Source organism: Gorilla gorilla, chromosome 3 (assembly GCF_029281585.2).
Source record: "Gorilla gorilla gorilla isolate KB3781 chromosome 3, NHGRI_mGorGor1-v2.1_pri, whole genome shotgun sequence".
NCBI classification, from domain to species: domain Eukaryota; kingdom Metazoa; phylum Chordata; class Mammalia; order Primates; family Hominidae; genus Gorilla; species Gorilla gorilla.
The window spans coordinates 198,582,918-198,607,683 of NC_073227.2; the positions used below are offsets into that span (position 1 = coordinate 198,582,918).

The window sequence follows — 24,766 nt, forward strand, 5'->3', positions numbered from 1 at the left end:
GGGGATATAATTCTATACTACTTTATGTTATTGCTTGAATGGTCTCTGCTTTAGCTGATGTGTCCCTTTGACACACCACATCACCATATGGGGGTGTGTGTGTGTGTGTATGCACGTTTTAATTTTTTTTAGTTCTTCCTTACTTCATGGCACTAAAGGATACTGTAGGCTTCTCTTCTATATTTCCTACCCCAAGCCTAGAATCCACCATTTCTCCAAGGAGTCCTTGTTCCTTTTGTTTCAGGTTGGTATCAGAAACAGAGACCTAGGGGCTTTATACGCTCATTGCTGCTGGGTGTCATTGTTTCTAGGACTCTTAGCTGACACAGCAAGGAAATACACACGCACACACACACACACACACACATCATTTACTTTTTCGATCCCTGTTTTCCTATGTGTTTTGGCTGCATGTTAGTCACAGAAAGGTGATATTAGTACTATCTTATATTTGTGGACTGCATGTTTCAATAGGTTAATAATGATATGCTACCCATAATCCCCTCTCCTCTCCATACCAGCCTCGTTTTATGGGTGGAGTCACTATTTGTCTAATTTGGTTTTAAATAGTGACTTTAAATTTTTTAACCAGGCAGACCTATTAAAAATAATGGTCATCTGACATACAAAGGAAAATGATAGAGGTTTGTACAAGTTTTTTATCAAAGCAAGGAAGGAAAATTATCCTGACTTGTGAAGTTTAAGGATGGATGAAGTGTTTAAGCTCATAAGCAATCATAAAGTCCATTTCCTTGACCTTGTGATTATTTTGGGTCTTTCTATAAAAAATTTCATTTTCTAGCTCATGTTACACCATGTGCAGTTTTGATTACTGCAATATGGTGTTACTGCTTTACCAAAGGTAAATATTCATGCCTCATTTTTCCAACCATATTTAAGCTGGTCTGTGAAGCTTTGTTTTTTGTTTTGTTTTGTTTTGTTTTATTATTATACTTTAAGTTATAGGGTACATGTGCACAACGTGCAGGTTTGTTACATATGTATACATGTGCCATGTTGGTGCGCTGCACCCATTAACTCGTCATTTACATTAGGTGTATCTCCTAATGCTTTCCCTTCCCTCTCCCCTCACCCCACGATAGGCCCCCATGTGTGATGGTCCCCTTCCTGTGTCCAAGTGTTCTCATTGTTCATTTCCCATCTATGAGTGAGAACATGCAGTGTTTGGTTTTTTGTTCTTGCGATAGTTTGCTGAGAATGATGGTTTCCAGCTTCATCCATGTCCCTCCAAAGGACATGAACTCATCATTTTTTATGGCTGCATAGTATTCCATGGTGTATATGTGCCACATTTTCTTAATCCAGTCTATCATTGTTGGACATTTGGGTTGGTTCCAAGTCTTTGCTATTGTGAATAGTGCCGCAATAAACATACGTGTGCATGTGTCTGTATAGCAGCATGATTTATAATCCTTTGGGTATATACCCAGTGATGGGATGGCTGGGTCAAATGGTATTTCTAGTTCTAGATCCTTGAGGAATCGCCACACTGACTTCCACAATGGTTGAACTAGTTTACAGTCCCACCAACAGTGTAAAAGTGTTCCTATTTCTCCACATCCTCTCCAGCACCTGTTGTTTCCTGACTTTTTAATGATTGCCATTCTAACTGGTGTGAGATGGTATCTCATTGTGGTTTTCATTTGCATTTCTCTGATGGCCAGTGATGATGAGTGATGATCATGTGTCTGTTGGCTGCATAAATGTCTTCTTTTGAGAAGTGTCTGTTCATATCCTTTGCCCACTTTTTGATGGGGTTGTTTTTTTCTTGTACATTTGTTTGAGTTCTTTGTAGATTCTGGATATTAGCCCTTTGTCAGATGATTAGATTGCAAAAATTATCTCCCATTCTGTAGGTTGCCTGTTCACTCCGATGGTAGTTTCTTTTGCCGTGCAGAAGCTCTTTAGCTTAATTAGATCCAATTTGTCAATTTCAGCTTTTGTTGCCATTGAAGCTTTGTTTTTTATTTGACTCTTTTAATTATTTGACTAGTATTAGCTTTTATTTTATGTATTAGCTTTTGCTAACAAAAAAAGTCAAAATCTCAGTGGCTTACCTCAAACACTTATTTTTGCCCGCTTGTCTCTATACATCTTCTCATTCTGAGACTCAGGTGCTGGAGGAGCCTCCATGTGGCTAATGCTGTGCTCATGGTAGAGAACCAGGAATACAAGCCCTGCTAAGCCCATTGCAATCACATTAAGCTTCTGCTTGGATGCAGAAAGGGCATATGTCCTCTCATTCCGTTGGCCAAAGTCCAAAGTCAATGCGTCAGACAGGATCATCTACTCCTCCTGTAGAAGCACAGGAAAGTTATGGGAAAATGGCAAATGATGTAGAAACAAACTACAGAGAGTGAATGAGGAAACACAAGCAATAACCCAGCCCCAGAAACTTTGCCTAAATACTTATGCATTAGAATTACATCAGCTATATATGTCAGAAAGACCAAGAGAAAATGGCTTAAAACAAAGGAGAAGTTTATGTCTCCCTCACCGAAATGAATGGTCCATGCTCAGTATAGACCTTCACAACGTTCAGGACTGAAGCTCTTTCTATGCTGTTTCTCAGCTGTATGTGATGGTATGGTTTAAGATGGTTCCAGGCAGTAGTATGGAGGAAGAGATGGTGAAACAACACATCAGTTGTTTTTTCAGAAGGGTTTAGAAAACTGCTAAGGAATAATTTTATTTACATTTTATTGGCCAAAACATAGTCACATGATTATACATAAATGCAAGGAGACTTGAAAATATGGTCTTATTCTTTGTTTCTCTGTGCCCAGCTAAAATTTTTATTACTGTGGAAGATGTGGAGAAAGAGTTGGGAATGAAAACATGTTAGCAGACTTGGAGTAAAGTTCTTTGAATGAATCAGATAAAGTCTAAAGAATGAAGGAACATAAGGTAATCAACAAAAGACCAAATGAAAGGCAGAAACAGGTTAAAAAATTCAGAAAATAATGGTTCAATTGAGTGGAAAATGCAATGAGGTAACAACAGGTAACAACAGACTTTGAGCAGAGAAGAGAGATGGCTGGAGGATGGAAATAACTTTGAATTTTTGTAGGAGATAGGTGCAAATCAGGTTCTCAAAGAGTTAAAGTTCAGTATTTTTCTGCTAACGTAACGATCCATCTCAGGAATCTTAAGTTAACCAACAATTGCCCCAAACTTGTTTCAGTTCTTCTTATGACCTTTCATTTAGATTAGTTTTAAGTAATTTATTTCCTCTGGTATTCTAATCAAATGGCTTAAAAAGGATCTCTGAGATTCCTGAAGTATGCTTGGCTGTTCAAATATTTTCCAAACAAATTAATGGACTTGAAAATCAGACAAAAGAGAAGTTAGGCTGAGACTGCATTGTGTGCTCTGTAAAGCCAGAGAATGAAAGGATGCACTGTGTACCAAGACATTGACTTAGGACAGTAAATGTGAATACACCTTCTTATAGCAACGAGCAAATGTTGGTTTAAAAATACTGGTAGCACGGCCGGGCGCGGTGGCTCATGGCTGTAATCCCAGCACTCTGAGAGGCCGAGGCGGGCGGATCACGAGGTCAGGAGATCGAGACCATCCTGGCTAACATGGTGAAACCCTGCCTCTAGTAAAAATACAAAAAATTAGCCGGGCGTGGTGGCGGGCGCCTGTAGTCCCAGCTACTCGGGAGGCTGAGGCAGGAGAATGGCGTGAACCTGGGAGGCGGAGTTTGCAGTGAGCCAAGATCGCGCCACTGCACTCCAGCCTGGACGACAGAGCAAAACTCCGTCTCAAAAAATAATAATAATAATGGTAGCACACTAGAGCATAACAGGAATTTTATACTGACAATTTCATTTACAGTATTTAATTCAGGAACATCTCTATGAATATAGGCACTCGATATGTTTCATACCTGTGTTCTTATACTTTGGTACCTATTCCTCATCTTTTGTAAATGGTATTTAAGACACATCCTAATATTTCTGAAGTATTCAGGGATATTTTTAAAGTGTGGGTGACGTATGAATCACCAGCTAGTTGTATCTGGTGCGTTTTACTTTGTGCTTGAGAATGGCATTGCAATTCTGGCCAGTGACTATAGAGTAGTCATTTTCTAGTTAATTGGTTTTAAGAAAGTTTAATCATTACTGGAAGCACTTAAACAGACATCAGGTTAGACTTGACGTTTATTTATTTATTTTTTACGTTTCACCCTCTTGGTCTTTTATTCTTTTATTTTAAGTCTTGTTTTATTTTAGCATATGAAGTGAATACAGACCATTCTAGCATTGTACATCTGGGGGACTACCATGACCTTTAGAACAGCAGCATCAGAGGAATCTGGGGAAATATATGCTTTGAACATTTAATAACACCACTGCCGTGACTTAGTGAATATTTTCATGCCTGTGTATTATGAAAATATAGCACTGGGACCATGGTTGAAAAGTTCAAAACCACAAAAGCTGAAGAATACATGGCATTTCAAATGTCTGCATTACTGTTCTGTGAGATGTTTAGTTCTACTTTGCTAGAGCCGGGATTACTTAACCCTCGGTCCTGTAGATTATAACAAGAACAGTTGAAACAGCTATGATTTCATGTTTGAGATGACTCTATAATGTAAAATGCTTTTTAAATTCTCAAGTTTAATCAACAGTGTGTGAATGTAAATGTTGTTATAAACTCATGATCGATGTTTTACAAATAACCTGAATTCTTTTGAACTAGCTGTGTTTTGACAGAGGTTTTTTTTTTTCTTTTTTTGGTTTTTTGCTTCTCTGACAAAGGCCTTTGGAAGAATGAGCTCCTTCCCCCACATCTTTATTTATTTATTTATTTTTAAGCTATGCTCAGGAAAATGAACATTTCTCCTTTGCAGTTGATAACAGCATTTACAAGGTATACAGCATATAGGGTTGTTCCAAATTCCTTCCCCAGATAACCATGCTTGCCAAATAGCTTTGACTTTGCAAAAACATTGCATTGTTGGACAAATGCCTGATATGAATCTTTCCCAAACTTTCGGTTGGGGAAGCAAATATGTGGAATAATGCTCAGAGCCATTTGCTGTTCAAAGGATTTCAGATCCTCCATCCAGCCCCACAGATACTCAGCCTTTGCCACAGTTTTAGCAGCATGCTTGGCTTTTTTGACAGCAGTAATAGCTGTTTGGCCCACTTTCTCTTCTAAACTTTATCTAAACTTCAAACTCTTTGGCTTTTTCCCCCTCTTTTGCTAAAGCTAGTGATCACATGCTGAATAAATAATCTATAGACCATGATCTCCTGTCCTGTCAGGCTTGTTATCCAAACTCTAAACCAGCGGTGTCAGAAACCTGCCTGATAAGTATTCCCAGGTAGATTTTCTAACTACCTACCCCACTGGTTACCATCATCATTGCTTACATACTTCCAGAACTCCCTCATAGCACATTGACTATATTTGGAAGAACTAATTGGTGGTTCTGGTGTCTTTGTTAGGAAAAAGTGACACTTTTTGAAGTTAATAAAAATCTCTTCAGCTACAGCCTTTTATCAGATGTAACAAAACATTGTTTGAACAAATATGTTCTCAGTAGTAGTGACAGTTCCTTTCTGCTTTTCCTAGCCATCAACATCTTAGGAAAGAAAATGGTAGGAGAAGTTCCTTAAAGACGTAAAATTAATTTTTGAATAATGGCAGCTCCTGATAGAAAATTGCTTTTCAAATCAAGAACTCAATTAAATTAGGTTCCAATTGGATTGCATCAGCATTTTTATATGTCTTTAAGTAACATATTTTTCATTTGATCTTAAGCAACTTTTAATATCTATTTCAATTCTGTACAAACATTTTTTACTATATTAACGGCTCTTGGAGGAAAGAAGCATATTTATCAAATATCACAATTAAGAAAGTGACTCTGTGATTATTCAGGTGTGACATCAGCAAAACTAAAAAGGGTTCCCTTTAGCATTTACTAACAGAATTTTCTTGAGAGGCAATGAGAAGCAGAGAGATCATGCTCTTTGGGGACAGAAAGTTTACCTGAATACAACAGAGCTTGATTTATTCAGCAGTGACTGAGAATTCAGTACAGTCTTTCAATATTTGAACTCTAGTATAAGATGTACTTGGAAAAATTTCTTTATTTCCCATTTGTAAATGTTAAAACAAACATATTCTTGTTTAGTGTGAGGGAAAAGGATAAATATAATCCATTAAATATAGTGCAATGCCGATGGGTGGCTGGGTGCACTCGCTTCTCCCTCCTCCATGATGTCGTTATCTACTCTCAATTCACCCTCATTCACATAATACCTAATTGAAATACATTGATAACCTGAAGACTTAAAAAAAAAGGAATTTGGATGCTGCCACTGTTTTGTAAATTAGGATTTTGATAATATGGGAAAATAAAAAAAGTTTATTCATAGAAATCTACTCAGCTGCTTTTCAGGAGCATTATTTTTCTTAATTAAATTAATTAATTAATTAATTTTTTTGAGATGGAGTTTCACTCTTGTTGCCCAGGCTGGAGTGCCATGGTGTGATCTCGGCTCACTGCAACCTCTGCCCCCGGGTTCAAGCAATTCTCCTACCTCAGCTTCTTGAGTAGCTGGGATTGCAGGCATGCACCACCATGCCTGGCTAATTTTTTGTATTTTTAGTAGAGATGGGGTTTCTCCATGGTGGTCAGGCTGGTCTCGAACTCCTGACCTCAGGTGATCCACCCGCCTCGGCCTCTTAAAGTGCTGGGATTACAGGCGTGAGCCACCATGCCTGGCCTATTTTTCTTTCTTTTAAAAATTTAGATACTTATTTTTAAATGAGAATAGAAAATATTAAGTGATCTAGTTACTTTGTTTTCTTTTTAGCCTAGTGAACTACCAAATTCAGTTGATTTTTTTGCATAATCAAAAGTGATACATGAAAATATTAAATCTAAGCAGGTAGATGAATATTTGAATGAGAAGTTGTGCCAGTAGTATGTACATTAACCCAGTAAAATTTATAAATCAGTTCACTAAAAAATTCAGCTAAGCATAACTAACTTGACAATTTTGAATAGTAAGCTATTATTAGCACTTTTTCCACAAGTATATCATATTTCCAAAATACTCAGCACTAAAAATTATAAGGTTAAAATGGGACTTTATCAAATTCATAAGTATTTTGAATTCAGATGTAAAATAAATTATTTTTATTATTTGAAGCATTTGTTAATTGCACTGTTTACTCAACAAAAATGTATTGAGTTTCTTTTTTGTACCAGGCACTGTGTAAAGTATAAGTGAAGTGCATAAAGTATTACTTTATAAAGTAAAGATAGGTGAGATGTTCATCCAGCCTTCAATGACTTTACAGAATTAAAATGTTTCTTAATTAAAAAAAGAAAGGCTTAAACCAAGTAAAAGCCCAAACTAAAGCAAACAGAAATGAACAGAAGACAAAATTCACTGAGGAATTAGCACCAATAAATACACAGGTGTGTTTTATCACCTGTTTTGTGGGATTAAACTGAGGCAATATTTTCACGAAGTGTATTATTTAGTCTTAAGAAACCCCACATGTTTCTTAGTTCGCATAAAAGCTGTTGAAATGGGTTAAATAAAAAGTAGTGTTCATTTCACTAGAGATCAATGACTCAACCTGACACTTGTTTCTAATGGTCAGCAAATTTTATTTTCAATGTGTGTATTACTTTTTTGTAATCGCAAACCAAAGTTTGCTAATCTTCATCAATCTCCTGAGTATTTAGTATAGTAGAAATGATTTGTTTTGAAATATCAGAGCATATGATGATGGACCTTAATTGTGTGCTGCTACAATAGAATACCACAGACTGGGTAATTTTTAATGAACAGACATTTATTCAGCTTACAGTTCTGGAGGCTGGTAAGTCCCAGATCAAGGGGCAGGCATCTTGTGGGGCCTTCTTGCTGTGTCATAACATGGCAGAAGGGACGACATGTGCAAGAAGGAGGAAGAGAGAGAGAGCACGCACTTGCAGGCACTTGAGAGAGTGAGAGAAGGGGTCTGAACTCATCCTTTTATAAATCAGCCAGTCTCTCAATAATGACATTAATCCTTTTAGGAGGGTGGAGCCCTCATGACCTAATCACCTCTTAAAGGTTCCATCTCTCAACTCTGTTGCATTGTGGATTAAGTTTACAACACATGAACTTTGGGGGACTCATTGAAACCACAGAAGTGACCTATGTTTAATCTTTGTACTATGAAATTTTCCTTAAAAAATTAAATCTAAAAAATTGTAGCTAATAGGTGAAGAATTATCTTATTATCACACTGTTATAAATTGTATTTCTTTATTGCTAATGAGGTTCAAATAGTTTTTTGTTTTATTTTTCATTAACACATAATGATTGTTTATAAAATAAATTTTTAAAATACTATCTTTAAGTCTTTGTGTTGAAACTAAAGACCAAAATACAAATATTTAAATTGGAATGACCTAGATATATAAATATGAAATTGAGGACTTAGATCCTGATGGATTAAAATGGGTTGGCAAATTTCTTCTGTAAAGGACCAGATAGTAAATATTTTAGGCTTTGCAGGCCGTATGATCTCTGTCCCAGGTACCTAACTTTTTTGTAGTACTGAGAAATCTTCCACCAACAGTGCATAAATGAATAGACATGGATGTGTTCTTTTTTTTTTTTTCGAGATGGAGTCTCCCTCTGTCACCCAGGCTGGAGTGCAATGGCGCGATCTCGGCTCACTGCAAGCTCTGCCTCCCGGGTTCAAGCGATTCTCCTGCCTCAGCCTCCTGAGTAGCTGGGATTACAGGCACCCACCACCACGCCAGGCTAATTTTTTGTATTTTTAGTAGAGACGGGGTTTCACTGTATTAGCCAGGATGGTCTTGATCTCCAGACCTTGTGATCCACCCACCTGGGCCTCCCAAGGATGTGTTCTAATAAAACTTTCTTTATACAAACAGGCTGGGTACTGGATTTGGCCTAAAGGATATAGTTTCCCAATCCCTGGATTAAAACATACATTGAGTGGATAGGCATTTATGTTAACCATAAATGTGACTGTGTCTTTGCTGATGAGTCATTGCTTCAAAGACTGAGATTCATTAACTTTTGGGAAGACACAAGCTGCTTGTTTCTCAACTCTATTTTAAGGAAATAGATTGCACTTCTTTCTTTCTCATAATCAGATAGGGATCATGTTGTACTTACTGCAGCTCTGCCAAGGAATCAGTTTTTTATATCAGTGCTTCATCCAATTCCTTCCCGCCATGGCATGTTTGGAAAAGAATCATATTTATATTAAATACTTGGGCAAATGGCTGAGGCTGCTTATGGATGAGGATTTTGATTATGCCCTTTAAATTCAAAGAATCATCACAGTATTCTCACTTCCTTCCCAATTCTTCTTTTCCTCTCCCCCACTTTTTTTTGCGGCCCAATTCTTTGCAGGCTTGAGTTCCTCTAAATATATCCCCCCAAAATGAAGGTGACAAACATTTGCCAGAAATGAGATGAGATGCTGCGGTACATTACTTTTACATATTTTAGTGAGCCCATCTATTTTCATTTTTGTAAAGAAACCAGGAAAAATAAGAGATTTTTCTAAGGCCTTATTCAGGATTAAATTTACATATTTACATATGATATCTATCTTTTAAAGTCTGAAAGAAGTCTCTTTTTCTGGAGTCTTCCTTGTCCTCTGAACCCTTTTCCCTCATGTTCGGTTACTTGTTTATAAAATAATGTCCGCGATCTCAACTTTTTCTAGAGGAAAGTGGGCTCAGAAAAATAAGTTTGGAAAGTACAGCAGAATCTCCTCTCGTTAATCCTCAGAATCTGTCCGAGTCACAGTAAATTATATTTGATGCTGAAACAAACAACCTCACAGTAAATTATATTTGATGCTGAAACAAACAACCCAAAATTTCTGTGGCTCGCCAAATTAAGAATATATTTATCACGGACATTCCAGTCTGATGATTCAGGTGACAGTTAAGTTCAGGCAGAGGTGCCAGAACTTCATGCATTAAGCAAACTCGGCACCTCTGTTCAGCTAGTGGCTCTTAGGCTCTGAAGTTGTCTATAGACGAGGGACTAGAGAGTGAAGCTGGAAGATCTGAATGTAGCCGACACTACTTCTGCCCACGTTTATCTGGGGACCCAGTTACGTGGCCCCATGTAATGGTAAGTGAGCATGGGCAATATAATCTAGCTAATTGCATAGAGGAAAAGGAAACAAGGCTTGGAGAATAAAAATCATTGTTTAAGCCCTAGCCACCAAAACAGGTTTTCCACGAAGCTGATGTTTATACAGGCATGCAGTTCCTACTTGGTGTATACTACCTGCAACATCATCTTCTCATACTCAAGGAGAAGCACAGGGAAAAGTACATAAACCTCTGAATGACATGGTGGAAACTATAATTCTAAAACTCTGAGAGAAACACCAACAAGGGGAATAGGGCTGAGCTTAGGTCTCAAGACTACAACTGTGAATTTGACTATAAACTCTCAAGGACAACAACCAAGTGAAGGATGTATTGTAGATAAAATCATGTTTAGTTGTAGAGATTTTACAGACATACATTCATGTCAGCTGCCAGAACTCTAAGTGGTAGGAACCAGTCTGCTATAATAGATCAAATGAAAACGGTTTAAAAATGAGCACGATGATTAATAGATATGTATTTGATTAATGGGTCTGTAGGATACGTATTTGATTAATAGGTCCATACACACACATGTGGATGCCCAGGCATACCCCATACTCTACTTCTTTCTCGTGCTTTCAAACTCAACTTTCACATGAAAAATTCTTTATTATACCTTTTCTTTTCCCCTTGACTGCAGTATTCATGATATATGACATACTGGCACCTTTTAATATAAAGGCCATCAGGAACATTTTTGAGAATTATGGATGTAAGCAATGCCACAGAGTGTCCTTTAATTTTTTAAGGTTACATTGGTGAGCTACTTCAAATAGTCCTGTTTGCTTATATAAATCAAATGAAAACATTGGTGAAAATATACACAATCAGATGATATAGGTTATTAATCCAGATTTTTTAATGTTCAAAAAGTGATCTACTATTTTTCAGAAGTATTTTATAATTTTAGTACAGCTGGCAGTTGAAACTTACCATTACATTTCCTGACCCAAAGCATTAGATACAAACTCATTTTTTTTATCTATAGACATGAATTTAAACCATTTTCTAGTGACTAGATATTGTTGCTGGAACACATGGAGCTTAACAATAAAGTAAGCGTTACATAGCCTTTAATAAACTGTGATTCTGTTTCATAATGTTTTGATGCCATAGATTATCAGAAAATGGTATTAATATTCTTTCCCAAAATAACATTCATAAAACTTTCCCAAATTGCTTTTTAACTCAAACCTTTTATTTGATGCATTAAAATAATGTTTATTGGAGGGTTTTTTTTTTGGATGAAATTGAGACATTCAGGGTTATTTTTTTAAACAAAGTAAGCTCATTTATTTAAAACTCACCACAAGCTATAATTTGCACACACTCATACGCAAAAAAAGCCTGGACAGCTGCACTGGTGACATAGGTACATCAAAAAGATCTGAATTATCTATGTGACAAAACTTCTGAAAAGCCTTTTTTCTTTGCATCTGTTTTAAACCGTTCTTTTCTATTCCTGCATCGTTTCTCAAATGCCACCCATGCTATCTCCATCCCTGCTTTCCTGATCTTCCTTTCCCTGCTCTATTTTTTCTATAGCACTGATCATCTTTTAATAGATAATACAAATTGCTTATTTGTCATGTGTGTTGTTTATTGTCAATTTCCCATTCTAACTTGCAAATTCCGTGGGTAGGTATTTTTGCCTGTCCTGTTCCCTGATGTATTCCAACCACCAGGAACAGTGTTTTCTCCATGTCTATTTCTATATTGAAATATGAATCTAACTACAAGTATTACTTGCTTAACCTTTATGTGTGATTCGTCTTCTTTTTGCTCACAGCAACAACAGCAAAGATCATCCCAACTGTCTCTTACATTCAGATGGTTAATAGCTCTGATGACTATGGGTTGCCTCCACCAAAGTAAGAACCTGCTGTTTGGGTCTAAGGACCTTGGACCCAGCAGTCCATTATTCTTGTGCACACCAGAGTTACCACTGAAACTACTCTTCCATGATTCTAAGTGTTTGATCACTAATGCACTTAATTCCAAATTAATTTGAAAAAATCCTTAATTCCTTTTGAAGTCATCTCAAATCATTTTGGAAACAGGGTCAATATAAGTAAATGCATAAATTTGCTGTTGAATTACACTTTCTTTTTCTACTTAATTTACGTTTTTTGCTAAGAAACCACTTTTCCTTACAAGCAGTATCAATATTCTTTTATTTCAAAGAACTGTAGCATTGTGCAGATCTCATGTTTTCCTCATCTACCATTCATTTTTATGCAAATGCAAATTAGTCTACTTAAAATAAACACCAGGAACAGCTTTGTAGGGGATGATATCTCCTTGAAAGTGCACCAGACGTCTCTAGGCAAGCAGGGGGAGGTCTGAGGGCTTTGATTTCCCCTGTTTCTGTAGCACTATTGTTCTCTACACTTTCCCCACTAAGGGCTGTCTCCCTTAGGTTACTAACAGCTATAGCATTATCTTGCCTTCTGTAGTACAAGTCCTGAAGCAGCTGCTGTCGTACTCTACAGCAGTGTTTTCCAATCTTGGAGCATGAAATCTGACAGTATACAGTAGTTGATTAAACTAGCTTTATTTGTTTTTTAAAACCAGAATAGCATAGTATAGAATATAATAAAATGGAACAGACTAGTATGGAACAGAGTAAGATGTATCAGAATACTCAGTAAGGTTAAGTATCACTTCATTAAGTAGTAATTTCTTATTATTTAATATCTATAATATACATGTATTATAGAATCAACAAAGAGAGTGCCATTATTCTAGGTTAGGGATTCTTAACCAAAAACCTATGATATGGGCTTTAGAGTTTTCATAAACCTCTTGAAATTGTACATATATTTGTGCTTATGTATGTTTTATATATGGATTTACAGACTATATATGTATATATACATATGTGTGCACCTATATATGTATATATAGTATGCATATACATATATTTTATTTCTTTATACATACAGTCACGTGCTGCATAACTGTGTTTCCAGCACCAATGAACCACATATATGACGGTAGTCCCAAAAGATTAGAATCTTGTATTTACACTCTACCTTTTCTATGTTTAGTTATGTTTAAGTAAACATATGGCCATTGTGTTTCAATTGCTTACAGTATTCAGTAATGTGCTGTATGGGCATATAGCCTAGAAACAATAGGCTCTACCATATAGCCTTGGGGTGTCGTAGGCTATTATACCACCTGGGTTGATGTAAGTGCCCTCTATGATGTCTGCACAACCATGAAGTGTCTAATGAGGCATTTCTCAGATCATATCCCTGTCACTAGATGACATATGACTGGAGATTGTTTTTAGGGACAGAATCGTAGCTGCTATCAAGCTTTCAAACTGGGCTGGTAACCTCTAAGTTTAGGAACTTCAGTTCTAGGAAAAGATATTCTCACTAGAGAAGTTCATTTATCAGGAATTCCCAAAGTCAATTAGCATCCAGTGGAGTTTTTGGCTATTCTTCCATACCAGAGCGGGCCATATTCTGTTGGTTTATTTTTTGAGAATTGTTAATCTTAAATAATAGATGAATTTGACCAGGTTATAAAAATCTCTTCATGTTAAGGTAATTCCTTCCTTGTCACTTAAAATTCACTCAATAAAAGTACTGGTTGGATATTTTTCATGTCCAGGCCATATCTCTGAACTTAAGAGACTTACAGATTAATAATGAACATTTGTTTATAAAGTCTAGGCTGCTAGGCATAGTTCTAGTAGATTTCACAAGGTTATTTTAGTACTTAACAAAAACCTTGAGGAAAAGGTATTATCATCCTCGTACAAGGAAACAGAAGCTTGGAGAGTTTCTGTTAGAGATAGATACATAAATTCACCAGCTTGGTAAGACACAAAGCTATAATTGGAACCTGTGTCTTCTAATGTGTTTTCCAGATGCATGTAAAATGAATGGATTTCTAAGAAGGTGAATCCTTTCATTATGTCTGTCATACTTATTTTACATTCTGTGTTTAGGTCGTTATTAGTACCATTGGATCAAATATGTCACTAAAAGTGATCTGTTAATTTGTTGTTCAGATGGTACACATTAGAATGCGAAAAGGTGCTCTACTGGTAATTACTATAGTCTCAGGCAAATCAGAATAGATGATTGCCCCAAATGACGCCAAAGAATCGTGTTGGTTTTCTTTAGGGCTTCTTAGTGGTCTAAGACAGCAGATTTGTATTTGCTGTATAGTCTGGTTTTACCACATGAGCAGTTCATTTGTATCGTATTCATCTGTGGATTGATTTGTGTAATTCTACCATAATTTTCCATTGGTCAAATATGTCCTTGTTTCACTATAGATTTCTTAGTTAAATAAAGTTCAGAAATGATAAAAGAATTGAGCTACATATTTAAATGTCTGATTTTCTGATATACAGTCACCATATCCAGGAATTATTCCAACTTTCAGTATAGATGTTTTAACAATTATTGAACAAAAGTAATTAAAAATTATGTATAATTTTCATCATTGATTTTAAGGATATTATATATCACTATAATAGTAGAAATAACTTTTTACTTGTAGTAAAAAGATGTAGTCTTGAATCTTGGCTATATAATTCAGTCTTTGAAACTTTGAACAGTAATTCATGTCTTTAAATAAGAGCTTTCTCATTTTTAAAAGGATATACAAGTTTCTGCTGTAACACCTCAGAGGAACACTGTAAATACTAAATAAGATAATATGTGAATGCTTTGGAAATTGTAAAGAACTTTAAAAAATGTATGTCTGTAGGTATATATATTTACATATATACATTTTGATGTCTACATTCTCATCTACATTAAAGCTTAAATTATTTTGCTTTATAGATTTTAGCTAATATTTTAAAACTTAAAATAACTATACATAAACAAAACCTTCTATAGCTTTAAAATAATAATTTAAAAACCCCACCAAGGAAAGTAATTTCTAATTTACTTCATGGAGCTGTTTCCTAAAAACGCCCTGAAGATGGCACAATAAGTACATTTTGGTGCAAATATTACTAAAGAAGTTGTAAGAAAAATATATTTGAGGTTAAAACACTAAATTTAAAACAAGTCTTTTGTAAGTTTGTGGAAAAGAAATAGTTTCTGAGCCTTTTAACCAATGCCCATTGTTTTAATGTTACAGAAGTCATTTGTTTCATTGCAGCTTAAGGAGCACTACAAACAGGTAGCTAGTCAGAAAACTGATATTGTCACATGTTACTGACAAGAGTCAGGTTAGCTCATGTTGCACAGTTTTATCAATAAATTTACCCTTGTAATTGTAAAACAGCTGATAAGCTCATCTGTTATCTTCTGCATAATGTACAATCTGTATCTAAATGCCAGTTTTTATTAGGCATTATGGGGATAAGGACTAGCAGAGAGAAAGGTTGAAAAATATCTGTTTTATTAAAATATAAAATACAGTAGGCCCTATTTTTAGAAAAAATATTAGACAGTTATAATGATTTCTGTGGGGTTGTAATACTTACAAGTTTTAAAAATATACATCTATATTATAGGCCAACTATATATTTTACAAAGATGAAGTAGAATTCACGAAATGACAGTTAGTAGAAATAAAGGTTTCTTTGGAAATACACAGGTGTGAAAATATTTATGCTCTATCTATTTGAGTATCAGAGGTTACTGTTCTCAGCCATCTCTGTGACTTACTTATTTCTCTATCACACACATATTAAATACTTATAATATGTATTATGTAGTCTCTACCTATTAAGGATTTAAAATCTAAATATGACCAATTATATATTCATATGCATACACATATAAATGTTACAAATCAATTAATATTATATATTGGTTGTAAATATATGTCCATACACATTCACTTACAGCATGTTAAATAAATACCTAGGTGAAAATTAGGTTTTGTAATTAAATTCATATCTAAATCCTCGAAGGAAAGAGTTTGTGTTTTTATGGGTGTTGGCAAATTGTGTCTCACTGGAAGGGACTTCTTTAACTTACCTTTCGAGAACTGAACTTTAGTCCCAACAAAACTGATTTATTAGTGTTATAACTCTTCTATAATTTGTGTAGCAGGTTTTCTGGTCTTCACTAGAAAAACTAATAAGGATACATTAAACAAAATGATTTATTATGGCATTCTTAGAGCACTGAGATACTAGAGGAGCATAAGAAATTTTGACAATTTGGAAGTTAATTACAATTTTTTTTCTGTGTCAATATCCCAAGGCCTCTTGAATTTTTTTCAGGATCAAAAGCGATATGATTTTTGGCTATTAGTAAATCATGGAAATGTCAATATAGTCTTTTCAATTTAGATGGATTGCTAAAAATTAAAATGATATGAAGTTATAGCATTTGGGACTTCATCAGTTTATAAATTAGGAACTGAGGCCAGGTGCAGTGGCTCATGGCTGTCATCCCAGCACTTTGGGAGGCCGAGGCTGGTGGATCACCTGAGGTCAGGAGTTCGAGACCAGCCTGGCCAACATGGTGAAACCCCATCTCTACTAAAAATACAAAAATTAGCCGGGCATGGTGGCAGGTGCCTGTAATCCCAGCTACTCGGGAGGCTGAGGCAGGAGAATTGCTGGAACCTGGGAGGCGGAGGTTGCAGTGAGCCAAGATCGCGCCATTGCCCTATAGCTAAGGCAACAACAACGAGACTCCGTCTCAAAAATAAAATAAAATAAATAAAGAACTGAGTCTTATCATTTGTTTTGAGCTTTTCTTCTTGTGTTTCTTTTTGAATGAAATATCTGCTTATTTAAAATATTTTAGTAGACCTTTTATGTTCAAAATCTTTAGGTAGGGAAAATGGGAGTATACATTTAGAAAATTATAGATTGTGATGCTTACAAAAATGTCATCATAAGTTATCAAAAGAATAATGGATGGTTCAGAAATGTCTAAATGCTTATGAAGCTGATTGTTAATGATGTGTTATTTGGAACCGTATGGGTCAATTTGACAATGTGTACTTAAGGATGTCAGGCGACATGTTGCTGAACTGACTGCACTGCCTCTTTTAAAAATGTTTTAAAAACTGTCCATATATACATTTATCTATGTGGTCTTTGTTAGTATATTTTTCACTGTTTTAAAAATATTTTTAAAAACAATTTTAAAAATCTTAAAGAAATGAACAAAATGGACGAACACACTAAACAAGCAAACAACGAAAAAGCAAACAGAGAGGGAGGGAAAAAAAGCTCTTACCTTGCAACATGCTATTTTGAACTTAATCTGACAGAATCGCAGTCAGTCCATTGTTGGAAGGTTCTCAAAAGAATGTGAGATCTTATTTGATTGAAAGAAAACATGGCTTTCAGTCATAATTTTCATATTTCACTGGACTTACTTTATTTTCATTGTAGAGTGGTATTTCATGACCTTGGCAAGGTTATAAAACCATTCTGCATTGATGTAGCATATCCTATAGATGTTAGAATGACCTGGTTAGTATACCATCTCTTTCAAAGTAGTCCCAAATGATTATTAAATACATAATAATATATTTAATACTTTCTGAGATCCATAGTTTAGCATCCAGTGTCTCTAAGGACTGTTACATGTTAATCCAAGGAAGAAAATGGTATAATCTATATTATGATGAAAAAATCAATAAATAACTGTGAATGAACAACATTGATTAATTTATAGAAATAATGAAAAGTAGTGAAAATAGCTGAGAGAGTGATAATTCGCTGCCATGATATTTCATTGTAATTAATTAGTTGTTCATATTTTCTTAGTTGAAGAGATTTTGAAATTTGACTTTCCATATATTACCTGGGAGATGGCATTAAATGAAATAAAGCGTATTGTTATTATTCCCAATTAATAAAATCATGTGTATTTGTTGATAGCATGCTTTTGTAAAACCACTTTTTTGGTGGCCACACAAGAACACACATAACAATGTTGTAGGCATTTGAAAAAGGAGCATAGTAAGCTTGAAGGGAGTGTTAAAAAACGGACTATTTTACCTTCATTTGCTTCACTTAATTGTTCTAAAATGTTAGTAAAGAAAGTTGTTATTGTATTTTTAAACTTTTTGTATTGGTTTCTTTGTTCTGTCTTATTGAGAGTATACTTTTACTTATCTTTCTCTATAAAAATAGCAATCTGCAAATAGATATGTTTTAAAGTGTCTATAGCCACCTATCAATTAAAGAGTATGTCATCTTCTGTTCCAAAAGACTCTAAAATAGAAGTCATTATAATGATTTAGATGTGACATTGTGTAAGTAGAAGGCTCTATGAATGATCTCTAAATATTTCTTAGGGCTTTAAGATTGTGAGATTTTCTGAATGAAGTTTGGGTGTTCCCTAAGCAACCATTAGTCATGGTAAGTTATTCATGTACATGATCCCCTTATCTTGTCTAAATAATCATTGTTAGCACATGTGAAGCTTTAGCAACATTCATGTTATGCTCACTGACAGAATGTAAAGGGACTCTACATTTGGCATGCTTAGTAAATGGCTTGAGGTTTTGGTTGCAGTGATGTCTTTCTTTGTGAAGACTCTAGAACACCTTTGACTTCCTTTAGTAACACTTATTTGTCAGAGAATATTTAGGGACTTCAGTGAGACACTCACAAAAGACAGTTCCTACCACAGTGGGTTCATCACCACCACCACCCTACTACTGTAGTGTTTTGGGTGTTTGTTGGCCACTGTGGTGCTGGGGCCCTCACTATGTCTTTGCTCCCTCCACCTCTCCTGCCTGTTGCTCCAACTCACCTTTCAGACTGATGCCAGACAAATCTTCCTCAAACACTGCTCCTATCATGACCTATGTGAGTGAGGGTTTTGTGGATTATTTTTTTTTGGCCCAACCAGTGAAAATAATTTAACCTAATCTATTTTCCTTTTTGTTTTAAGTAAGAAAATGAAGAGTGAAGTTTGGCATAGCCAAGTAATCAGCATCCAGCTGTTTCAAGTAGTGCGTAGCCCACCATCTCTTCCTTCTGTTTCATTAAATTCATTAAGTCCATTAAATTCGTCAAGCAGACAATGCTTGGTTTTATTCCCTGATGCCTAATTTTGCATCATATTGTACTGTGTATACCACTTCTTGTCCTCGTGGAGATAAGTGCAGTATAATTCTTAAACAAGAAATCTCAGGCTTTTGCTCAAGAACTTCAAATGTTTCCCAGTTTTCTACTGTGTCAGTTCTAAGTTCTGCTGTGTGGTTTACAAGATTCTCTGCTCCATGTATTTATTTTCCACGATTTCTCAAAATTTACTCTCTGTCTAATTAGGCCTATTAAGTTTCTCTGAAGCTGTCATAGCCCTTCTCGCCTTTGCTTTCCCTGGAGCCCATCATCTTGCCTCTAATGTACTCTCTTTTCCCCACTCCTATGTCAATCTCACCATTCTGTCCTTGAGAGACTAACTCACACAACTTTTTTATGAAGCCCACTGTAATTATTCATGGATCTCCTTCTTTAATAGTAAATGTTTCTGTTTCTGTGCTGCAAAAAAAAATCATTCTTAAATCTTGATACATTTTGCATTGACTCCTTAACCATATTATACATTTTAGGATTTTCGTGGGTAGGAATTATGTCTTAAACTTTTTATGTTTCACAAAATCTCGAATATAAGATTGAGGACTCATCTAGTAAGCATTTTGTGGCAGAGATCTAACCTCTCTTAATTCTTCTACGTATTACAGATTTTTAAATTGCATAGGCTTTAGTTGAGATACGTGGCAGAAACCAATGTTTCCTTCATTTCTCTGCATTCTCTAGCCTTCCATCTTGTTCTGATTAATGAGCTATGAGCAGAAATGACATCAATTCCAGAAGAAGTAGAAGCCAGCAGGTGTGTCTCCACCATCACTCTCTTCTCCTGTGACTTGGGAGGCATATGTTCCTGATGGCAGAGTAGCAACATGAAACGGGATTTGTATCAGATTTCAGGTGGACAAGAAATACATCTATGTTGTTTTAAGCCATGGAAACTTTGAAGTCTGTCTCTTGCAGAAGCTAAATTTAATTATCCTCAGGAGTATAAGATTCAAATGGTGGTATACATGTTTTGTGGAATCTTCACATATATGTATATTTGTTTTATAGAATCTTCACATATATGTGTATTCAATTTTATATACATGTATTTTTTATAGAATCTTCAAACATTAATTCAGATATTTGTATTCTCTAGAACTCCAGAGTTCTGCAACCTCCCTAAGAATCTCTTCAAAGTAAATTAACGTCGTTCATATCTACAGCAAACAAAGGCACCTATATAATGGTTTTCTCAGTTATAGCAAATGTTGGCTTTGACTGCATTTTGACATTAAACATTGTTGATGCCATTTCTGAATCTACTGCATAGTTGTAATCTTAGTTGGAAATACTGTTGGTTACTGGTTGGTCAAGGAGATTAACCCTGGAGTTTGAGACTTTATTTAGAGTTTTTCTTTTGGACTTGAAAAAAAATCTGCTAAGAGAACTTGTCCCATTTTAGGTTATGCTGAAGCATGACAAGATGTACAGAAATATTCTGAATTCTAAAGGAAGCTCAATATTATGTAATCTCAATTTGTAGTATAATGAAAAAAGTGTGAATGAGAAAGTCAAGGAGTAAAGGTGAATTTGATATTCCATAACTTCAGTTTTACTTCTGCTATATATTTCTTTATTAATAGTAATAGAGCACATCGCCAGTCATTTGATAAGGAGTGATTAAAAAAATCCGTTACTGAGAAAAGCTATCCTTTTAAAGTTCTCTCATTTTAAAAAACACAGTTTTAAGTATCAGATTTTTTCTAAGTTTTAATGTTAACCATGAGCTCATGCTGTCATAGTGGCTTAATAAGAATTACTACTACATATAATGTGAACAAAAACCTTCATGTTTATTTTGATATTCAAAATGCAAAGTTAGACCAAGATAAAACAGTTAGTTATCCAGCTAATAAAGATATAGGTACGATAAGAGATACTTAGACAATGAAACCTCTCATATACTATTGGTAAGAATGTATTCTTCCTGGAAAGCAGTTTGAAAATGCATACGAAAATCTCTAAAAATGTATTCTTTCCTCCATAATCCTAGTTTTCAAAATCTATGCTAAAAGATAATCACAGATATTATATATGTGTGTATATTAATTTTTCATAGTTCCTAAAAAACTATAAATCACTGAACGCCAAAACAAAGGTCACGATTAAATATACTTTGGTACATTTTGATGATGGCATATTTTGCAGTTGCTAATAAACAATTTTTAAAGATAACTTAAAATATTTAATGGCATCTGAAAATGTTTGCAATATTAAGTTGAAAACCGGGTATCAAACTACATATTCGATGACTCCAATTTAATAAAATTTATGTAGCTACTTTGAAAAAACAATGAACAGAAATACACAGAAATATTCACATCAATTGATGTTGGTAGTGTTTTTTGCTTTATAAATTTATGCATATAGAAATGAAGAATATAGACAGACTTATGGAAACTACTAAATTATTAAAATAAGCATCTGTTGCCTTGATTAATGGAAATCACCAAATTCTGCGCCAGCTGTATGGAGTGTGTTGTAGGCCTGTCATCTTTCTGTTCATGCGGTTGCTATTACCTCAGAACAAATGAACAACAACAACAAAACATTTCATCTTCTCAGACTACCTTACCTCATCTTAGCCACCAAGGACAGTGGAGGTGCCAGCCTCTGTGACAAGCCCTCCCTGCCCCGCTTCAGATTGGGTTGTGTATTCTTCCTCGTTACTCCCACTGTGTCCAGCATATTCCCTTACAACGGTAATAAAATGGGATTGATTGCTTGGCTGGGTTCGCCACTGGACTGTAGCTCTGCAGATCTTTGAGGTCTGGAATATCTTTTCCACGTTCTTAGCATTATAGCACAATGACAGGCACACAAATGGCAGTCAATAAATGTTTGTAGACTGAACCATGTTTAAATGACTTATGGCAGTGTGTAATGCAGAGTGAAGTGCTGTCTTGAGGCAGGTTCCATTAAACTCCTGATTTGATTTTGCTCTGGAAATGTCCGGAATCTAAGTAGTCTGAGAGTCCTATATATAAAAAAATATACACATCAACTTTTGCTATTCAAAGATGATTTAGATAATTATAAAAACAATACATGAAAGTACTGTTGTTTTATATTTCAGGAATATTTTTCATTGATATATGAGAGTTTCTGATTAATCTGAATAACTAAATTTAAGCTTTCAAAGCCAGGATGTTAATGGTAGTCTTTAACAAATTGTACCCCCTTTTTAGACTCTGTTATAAATTATAAAGTGCACTGGTACTAAACTTCCCAACTCAAATCACAGTGATGTTTCATAAATTTATTTGATAAGGTTATTCATTAATTTGTGTGAGAAAGACAGTTGTCATGGTAATGGCTTAAAATGAACCGAAACACAATCCTGGTCATGTTTGCTAAAGCAGGTGAATCTGCTCTATTGTGTTGCATTTTTCTAATTTAAACATAACTGAAGCAAAATACAAAGGGAATTTAAAATGAACATTTAGGGGTGTTTTCGCTATATATATATATATATAAAATAAAGTTTCAAAAATCCCCGAATTTGGAGAGTCTGTTCTATTGGCATACTCGATATTCGCATTCCTGAGTTTTCCATAAAATGCAGATTTTATTCAGAATGATTCAGATCAATGCAACTGGACTTTCGTCTGATTTTCAGAGAATGAGTTAATAAAATGGCTGAGATGTGTCTGGAGAAGAAGGCAAACAGATAAGATTATTTCTGTGTACAAACATGTTATCTTTGATTCCCTACCTAAGCTATTTGGTTTATCATAACTTGCCATGATGATAATTAGGTGACAGAATAAATGAATGTGCTTTCATGGAAGAATGGCAGATGCAAAAAGTAATAAAAAAGGCAATACCTGAGCTTGAGTAATTTTATTATTGTGCATTCAGAGAGTTTTGAAATCTATGGAATTCCTGCTGGGAAACAAATTTTCCTCACTGAATGGATCATTAAAAAGTCCATTTACTATAACAAAATGCATGTTCTGAATGTGTATACATTTGAATTTGCAGATTTTTTCCCTTCAAGTATAGATGCTTGAATTTCATTGATATAATTTAAAAAGAGTGAAACAAATTTCTTAATACTAAGTAGTTTTATTTTTTTGTAAATGTTGCTATGTTCAAATAGCATTTGGCAAAAATCATTGCTTATAGCATTCTGCGTAAGGAAAATAAAATGTAGTTGTCTCTCAAATTGTAAGGTATACCTTATTGTTTACTTGAAAGTTTAGTGCTGTATTTTAAATAAAATATATTCAACGTCTTAGAGTAGCAGTCATCTCTGCATTTTAGAGCCAAAACCTCAAAACAAATCAGGCGTATGTGTGTAAAATATGTGTATATTTTTAACTGCTGCATAAAACACAAATATACATAACATTTTTACATAATCCCAGCCTCTTAACAAATGTTACAGTACGATACCAATTGGTGAGGTTCAAAAAATTAAGATGTGGATGAAAAATAAAATTCTGCCTCTCAAAAATTGCCTGGAATGCCACTTACATTTTAATTCCAAGAAAACTCAAATATCAATAAGATAATCTTTTTGGATGTTTCACTCATAATGTAAGATATTCAGGTAGTTTTTAATTTGTTTAAATTTTAGGTTTGGGGGTACATGTGAAGGTTTGTTGCACAGGTAAACACGTGTCTCGGGGCTTTGTTGTACATATTATTACATCACCCAGGTATTAAGCCCAGTAAAATCCCAACAAATTCACATATCATCTTATCCATGTGACAGTAAATATCCAAATAAACAATTAAAATTGAGTACTAAATTTTTATAACTTACTCTGGGCGATATTAAATGAGAAAATATTTAGTTACATCCAGGTAATTGACTCAGTTCCTTGTGTCTGGTATGTAACTGTTAAAATTGAAATACAGATAAAGTAGATAATTTAATTTTTGAATTGTGTAAATGTCTGTGTGTACCAAATGAGGAGAAAAGTCACAAAACCCAATTCCCAAATCCTAGGTATTGCATATGAGATGAAGGTTTTAGTTACGCAACAACAATAATGATTTCTCTGAACAGTACAATCTTTAAAAATAACTTTCGGAGTGCTGATTTTCATAATTACAAATAAGTGCAATTTAGCTAGTAATTAAAATGAAAATGTTAACAAAGGCTCTGCATTGATGCTTCATTTGCAAGTACAGGCAAATGTTCTGAGGCAATCTGTCTCTATGCTTAATTCTTACTTGAAAATTTCCCTGAAGATATTCCTTGCCTTACAAAGTGAAGTCAATTGTTTGAAAAAATATTAAAGAGTAATTTTCTATATTATTCTTTAAAAAACTATAATTATTCGCAATATCTTAGGGTATAAGTAACAGCATAATAAACCTATTCTGGCAATATTACCCCCTCATCCTTACCAATTCATGTACTCAGATCCACTTTATATGTCTATTCCAGAAAATTTCAAGATGTAGTAATCACTAACAGTAATGTTATCCTTTTCAGACAGTAAAAATTTTAACCTTTTTGAATAATTGGAACAAATTACTTCTTTTAGCCAAGTACACATTTTAATGAC

At 34.8% G+C, this 24,766-nt stretch overlaps 1 long non-coding RNA gene and 1 other non-coding gene across 6 annotated transcripts in view; both read left to right on the forward strand.

The window, feature by feature from the left end:
* LOC101142849 (uncharacterized protein C9orf85) overlaps positions 1–24,766 on the forward strand; it is a 284,381-nt gene that overhangs the window by 119,377 nt on the left and 140,238 nt on the right. The gene's annotated exons all lie outside the window — the stretch shown is intronic.
* LOC115934451 (U7 small nuclear RNA) lies at positions 16,206–16,267 on the forward strand. The gene has a single exon (XR_004070246.1). It is a non-coding gene; the product is annotated as a U7 small nuclear RNA (small nuclear RNA).